The sequence below is a fragment of the Seriola lalandi genome, unplaced genomic scaffold, assembly GCF_002814215.2.
Source record: "Seriola lalandi dorsalis isolate HSWRI2012SDOR001 ecotype SW California unplaced genomic scaffold, Sedor1 jcf7180002054245, whole genome shotgun sequence".
NCBI classification, from domain to species: Eukaryota; Metazoa; Chordata; class Actinopteri; order Carangiformes; family Carangidae; genus Seriola; species Seriola lalandi.
In genome coordinates this window covers 247,602-253,601 of record NW_019524798.1, presented here as the reverse complement: position 1 = coordinate 253,601, position 6,000 = coordinate 247,602, and the positions used below count along the sequence as shown (strand labels likewise).

Genomic DNA, 6,000 nt, shown 5'->3' with positions numbered 1-6,000 from the left:
GGTGGGGGTGTGTTAACGTCAGAAATCATGTGACCTGAGCTTTGAATGACAGCATTTGGTTTGCTTTTCTCATCGTGTGGCTGAAGATGTAGAAGTGGTGGATGCAGACGAGGTGGGGATGGTTCTTTTAGTTAGTTTTTTTTAACTGATTATTCGATCAGTCCTGCAGAGCCGTGTTTCCCTGTCTGAGCTGTGTCTTTGATTTGAGCCGTTGCTGCAATGCACAGTGTAGTGTCTTTTGTTAGAGGCCTGCTGGCCTACATTACATTCATGTCTGCTGTGTAAATATGTCTGGAATTTGTGTCATTTATCTCATTATGCTTTTATCCTCTGCTTTATTGTCTGGAAATGTTGACATGCAGATTGCAGCTGAGTTCCATTATCTTGTGGTCTATAGTGTTTTTCTTATTTGGAAGGTTTTAAAGAAAATATTGGCAATTTAGGTGTCTGTTTTTTTGTTTGTTGGTTTGTTTGTCAGCAGGATTACGCACAAAGTACTGGACTCATTTGCACTGAACTCGGTGGAGGGATGGGACATGGGCCAGGGAAGACCCCATTAAAGTTTGGGGCAGATCCAGATCATTTACTATGGATTTTAATTTTTTTCTCTGAAGTCTGGTGTATGTTGACATTGGCCTTGGCGGAGGTCTGCGCTCTCTGAGTGCCCTTCTAGTTTGTTTGTGTGTCTGTCAGAAGGATTACGCAAAAGGTACTGAACTGATTTGTACCAAACCTGGTGGGGAGATGGGGCATGGACCAGGGAAGAACTCATTACATTTTTGTGCACATCTGGTTTAAGGGGCGGATCCAGGATATTTTTTTTAGAGATAGGGAATTTTTCAACATTTTCTCAGGAAATAATGTTTGGATCTTGATCTTGATCTTCTTGAGTGTTATAATTTGGTTCAGATAATAATCTGGATCTGGTGGAAGAAAATGTTTGATCTTGGTGTAGGTATGTGCTCTACTGAGTGCCGTTCTAGTTTCATTGTTGTTTATTTGAAATTATAGTTACAATGTATTGATTGATTAAGTAATGTAAATCTTTATTTAATGTTAAATGATTTTTGATAGGGACAAAGAACAATGCATATTGCACCCAATTTATCAATTTTTATTTTATTTTATTAAATTGTGTACCAGAGAAATATTTAATATTCATTCACTTTTGAATTAAATTACTTTTTTTTGTTGAGACAAATGTGCAATTTTATTTTTCAATTGCATGTTTACATTTTTCTTTTTCTTTTATTATTATTTTTATTATTATTATGATTATTATTATTATTATTATTATTATTATTATTATTATTGTTGTTATTGTTATTCATTTTAATTTTTTTGGTATTTAACATGTAGAAATGTTTAATTTTCCTTGATTTAATTAAATTAATGTAACTTTAGTTATTTTTTATTGGTCTAGTTATTTTATTGGTAATGGACTTTATTGCTTAGGGACTTTAAAACACCACCAGTATTCATTTTCTTTCTTACCCAGAACTGTTGATGAAACATAATAATTGGGTTGTTAATAGAAATCTGTGTTGCTGCTTGGAAATATAACATTCAATAATTATCCTCAGGCTGTTTTCCTGGAACTCAACCTATGACTGATTCAACACACGCACATATAGCATGTACAAAGTCTTGGCTTGATGCGTGTAATCTGCTGCTCTCTCCTGACAGAGAAACACTAATTATGTAATTGACTCAACATCTAATTCAATCTGCGAAAGGAGGACACGGTGTGTTTTACAGTATTAGGATACATCTGCTGTTCACGTCTCTGTTGCTCTCTGGCTATAAGAGTTAAAAGCAGCAGCGGCAGCAGAACTTGGCAGAGAGATCTTCTCCACCATGGCAGTTTGTTATTATGTTTAGAAAATGCAGCTCATTGATTGATATGCTTTTTCCCTCTTTTTCTCTCTCTTTCCTCGTAGCTCAGGGCTACGTCTGTCTGGCTCTGGTGGAAGCTCCAGACGGATCACTGCACTGACGGGAGACTGAGAAGAGGAGGCCGGGCACTTTGGGATCTGAGCCAATGACCTGTAGGAGGAGAGAAGCAGAGTAAAGGCTTGATTAAAATGGGGTAAGTTTAGAAGATCAGACAGCGCGCTGCCAGCAGCTGTAGGAACCGCTGGCTGCAACAGGAGGATTTGTTTCCAAACCTGATCCCTGCAACACGATGCTCGCTGTTAGGTAACCTCTGCCCAGTCGGAGGGGGGGGGGCTGTGCACTGCCAATAGCAAAATACAGACACTGACTCACATATAACACACTCGCATGTCTGCACACAGGCAGAAATACACAGTAACAGGTTGCACAGAGAGGTATAGTCATCGTCTTACAACAACAGAGCCACAAACCTAAACTTAATCAAAAATTATATCAAAATCATGAATAGTTTTGAATGAGGCTTTTATCGTGAGATCATAGACACTGAAGTTCAGGCAGAAGAGCAAAAGATTCAATTATTAAGATGCTTCATGATGAACAATGCAACATCTTCAATGTCACCTTGGTTGTTTTTCTTCTTCCTAATGACCCTCAAACTGAGTGAACACCTTCAAAGTGTCTGCCACTGATTTTAGACCTGTTTGTCCTGTGGCCCCCCCTAAAGTAAAACAAGGTCTTCCTCTGACCCCGTCATCACAGTTTATGTACTTTTTGTGGACGTCAGTTACAAGCAGTTGATGTGTTTAGATTCTGTTTAGGGGCTTAAGGGGCTTTGAAAAATGTAAAAAATCAGCATTGTTGTCTTGAAACGAGGCCGGTTACTGCACTAGAATCAGGAAAATTGAACTTGACATTGATTTGGACTGAAGATGTGAATCTTTCACTGCTGGTACCTTTTTACATTTACATGACGCAACATTTATTCATTCAGCAGACACTTTTATCCAGAGCGACTTACAAGTTACAAAGCTTCAGTGCAGCAGGAAACCTTGGTGTAAGTATTAAGTATTATATCTATTTAATAAGTGCAAGGAGCTCAAATAAAAAATGGCCAAAATTATGTGGATACTTGAGCAAAAATGTGTAGATGCCCAGACTTTTTTTCCCCCCTAAAACTATGATCATTAATCCATCAGATTTTGGAACCTGGCTTCGGGGATTTGCTCCTATTCAGTCACAAGAGCATTAGTGAGGTCAGACGCTGATGTTGGCTGATAAGACCTGGCTCCCGGTCAGCGTTCCAGTTCATCACACATGTGTTGAGTGGGGCTGAGGCCACGGCCCTGTACAGACCAATCGAGCTCTTCTCTGCCAAAATGTGAAAACTATTATGGATGTGAGCGAGAGAGAGAGAGAGAGAGAGAGAGAGTATTAACATCTCCTGTCATTGGAAATGAAGGCTTAAGTCCAAACCAGGAAAAGCGGACCTAAACCGAAGGAACACAAAACAAAGGTGTCCACACATTTTTGGCCATATAATTAAAAATGCAAAGGCTCAATAATACACAAAATGACTTGTTAAGATGGAGATTTTTGTCAGTGTGTTTAATACTGCAGACACTGACAGTGAATGTTTTATCCACTCATTTTGATGCTGCTCTCTTCACGCACTCAGCGATCATATTTGGAGAAACCTTCCCCTGTGCATGCTGGGAACGTGGTGGCTGATTTACCGTCCTGCTGGTAGGGATGAGTTATTCCTCAGTTAGCTCCAGTGACAGAGAGAGCAGGGGGAGCGCGGACCTCCAGCCAGCCTTTATACTGGCAGTAATTCAACCAGAGAAAGGCAGAGAGAGAGGGAGAGAGAGGGAGAGAGAGGGAGGGCGGCGTGCTGAGCAGCATGCTGCACGCTATTCAGACACACATGCTCATGCTAATTAAGCCCAAATTCCACATGTCAGCACTTTTCCTCCAATCTCAACTATGCACGCACACACACACACACACACACACACACACACACGCATATTTGTATCTCCCACACAGAATAACAGGAAAACCCATAAAAGAAATGAAAAATGAAAATGAAAAACACTCTTATGCACAACAAAGAGAAAAGGCAAATTAAAAGCCATTATTTAGTCAGGCATAATAATGGTTATGCAGTGACTGGTTTTGACCTCGCAGGCTCTTCATCAGCACGTGGGTAATAGAGAAAAACAGGGTGATAAGATGATGTATGAGAAGATGTAAATTTGTTTCTGCCATAGTAGTTATTCCTTTTGTGTAAAATGTTTTTGGGGAATGATGCACATTATTGAGGACGACCGCTCTGTTGCAGTATCGGCTTTGCAGCCATGTTGGCGACGTTGCTCTGTGGATGACAATGACAGTTGTTTTGTGCACTGACCTTGGTGATCCCCTGACTTTTCATCCAGACATGCGCGTTTGTGTTAGTGAAATGTTTCAACAGTCATCGAATGGATTATCACGAAATCTGGTAAAGTGACATCGTCAGGTCAAAATTTAAATTTGTCCACTGCTGTGGTTTATGACCAAATACCCAGTGAATATAATAATATGACGCAAAAAATGAAAGGATCGAGCTGCCATTATTCTACATGCTACATGAAAAAGACCAAAACTGACAAAGCTTTAGTCCGTCATGTCTTCTCTGCACCGTCTATATCTCTCAGCCTCGAGCCCATTTGTTCCTGACAGAGAAACTCAAACAGGAGGAAACGATGCCTTCGCTGCGAACTTATTTCCAGCAGCAGATTCATTCACATTTGGTGCTTTGGACGGTGTGTTTGTGGGATTGAGTCAAAATAAACTACAATATGTGTGTTCTTGCAGGAACAGTCATCCAGTGGCTCCACGCTGTAGCTTTTTGATGCTTATGTAATGATATAGTATTTGAGAGTGTAGTGTTTGGAACAATGGAGCTCTGTGGCACAGAGGAATTCAGCTATATCAGTCTCTAGCTCCACAGACGATACTTAGTCAGTGGAATCAATTCAATGTTGGTTTTTAGTTTTTTCATGAGATTCTTGACAATGACCGAAATACTAAAGAGCTCCAGCTTTGTCCTTGATTATAGAAGTTAGAAAAAACCTGTGTCTCTGTGAATGAATTTCCACCGACAGCCACTGAGTGTCCCCGGTGCTGATAGGATTCATTTTAGAGCGACAGATTAATGTCCTTGGGTTTTTGTTTTGGAGCACTACTCATTTAATAAACAGCCAGCAAATGAGATTAGAGGGAAACCGCCTGCGCTTGTTACGGTGGAGGTTACTGACTAACTGTGATCGCAGCCTTGCTCATACCTCCAGCATGTGAGGAATGGAGATTTATCTATTACTGCAAAGCTGCAGAGAGGAGCGGCGGCCTGTTCGTGCTTTGGCATTAGGGAGCGTTTGAGTCAAAAGATGATTTGGGTTTTATTATTCACCTAATGCATCAGGGATGAGCCCTCTGAGTCCCCGTTTCATAATCACAGTCATAATCACAGCTGTAACCCTGATGCAGACAAAATATAAGATACGGATGATGGGCGTTTGGGTTGGGCGGTCGACATGCTATTTGTACTCATTATAGTGAGAGAGAGAGAGAGAGAGAGAGCGAGCGCTGCAGTACACCTAGTACCATCTTGCCAGCTCTCTGGGCTCCTGGCTAATCTACAACTGCTGTCTGATTAGTCACAAGGAAAGAGCGGAGCCGGCCGCCAGCGGACAGCCGAGCAGTTATCTTCATTACTGTCGCCTCAGCTTACCGCCTTCTCTTAGCGTCACACTCATTTCCTCTTTCTCTGTCTCATCTATGTCTCTTTTACCAGCTCTCTCTCTCTCTCTCCTTTTTTTCTTCTGTCTGTCTCTGTATCTGTCTCTCAATCTCATGTTTTAATAGCCCGACAAGCAGGGCAATAATCCCTCTATTATTATTCTTGCTGCAGAGAAAGAAAAAAGAAGCAGCCTGAGGGGGTAGACAGGGAGCCATTTATATAAAATGAATGTGATTATTCTAGTAAAGGACCCACGCTTCAGAAACAGTGTCTCTGTGTCCAGAGCCGGAGCGATCCAGTATTCTAATATGTCTGTGGACTGC

At 41.0% G+C, this 6,000-nt stretch overlaps 1 protein-coding gene across 2 annotated transcripts in view; it reads left to right on the top strand.

Annotated features, from left to right (window-relative positions):
* Positions 1 to 6,000, top strand: part of arhgef49 (Rho guanine nucleotide exchange factor 49) — a 60,695-nt gene that overhangs the window by 35,972 nt on the left and 18,723 nt on the right. For both annotated transcript variants that reach the window (XM_023404500.2, XM_023404499.2), the window contains exon 2: positions 1,941 to 2,089. The gene's annotated coding sequence lies outside the window, so the exon portion shown is untranslated. The remainder of the gene's footprint in view (positions 1 to 1,940; positions 2,090 to 6,000) is intronic.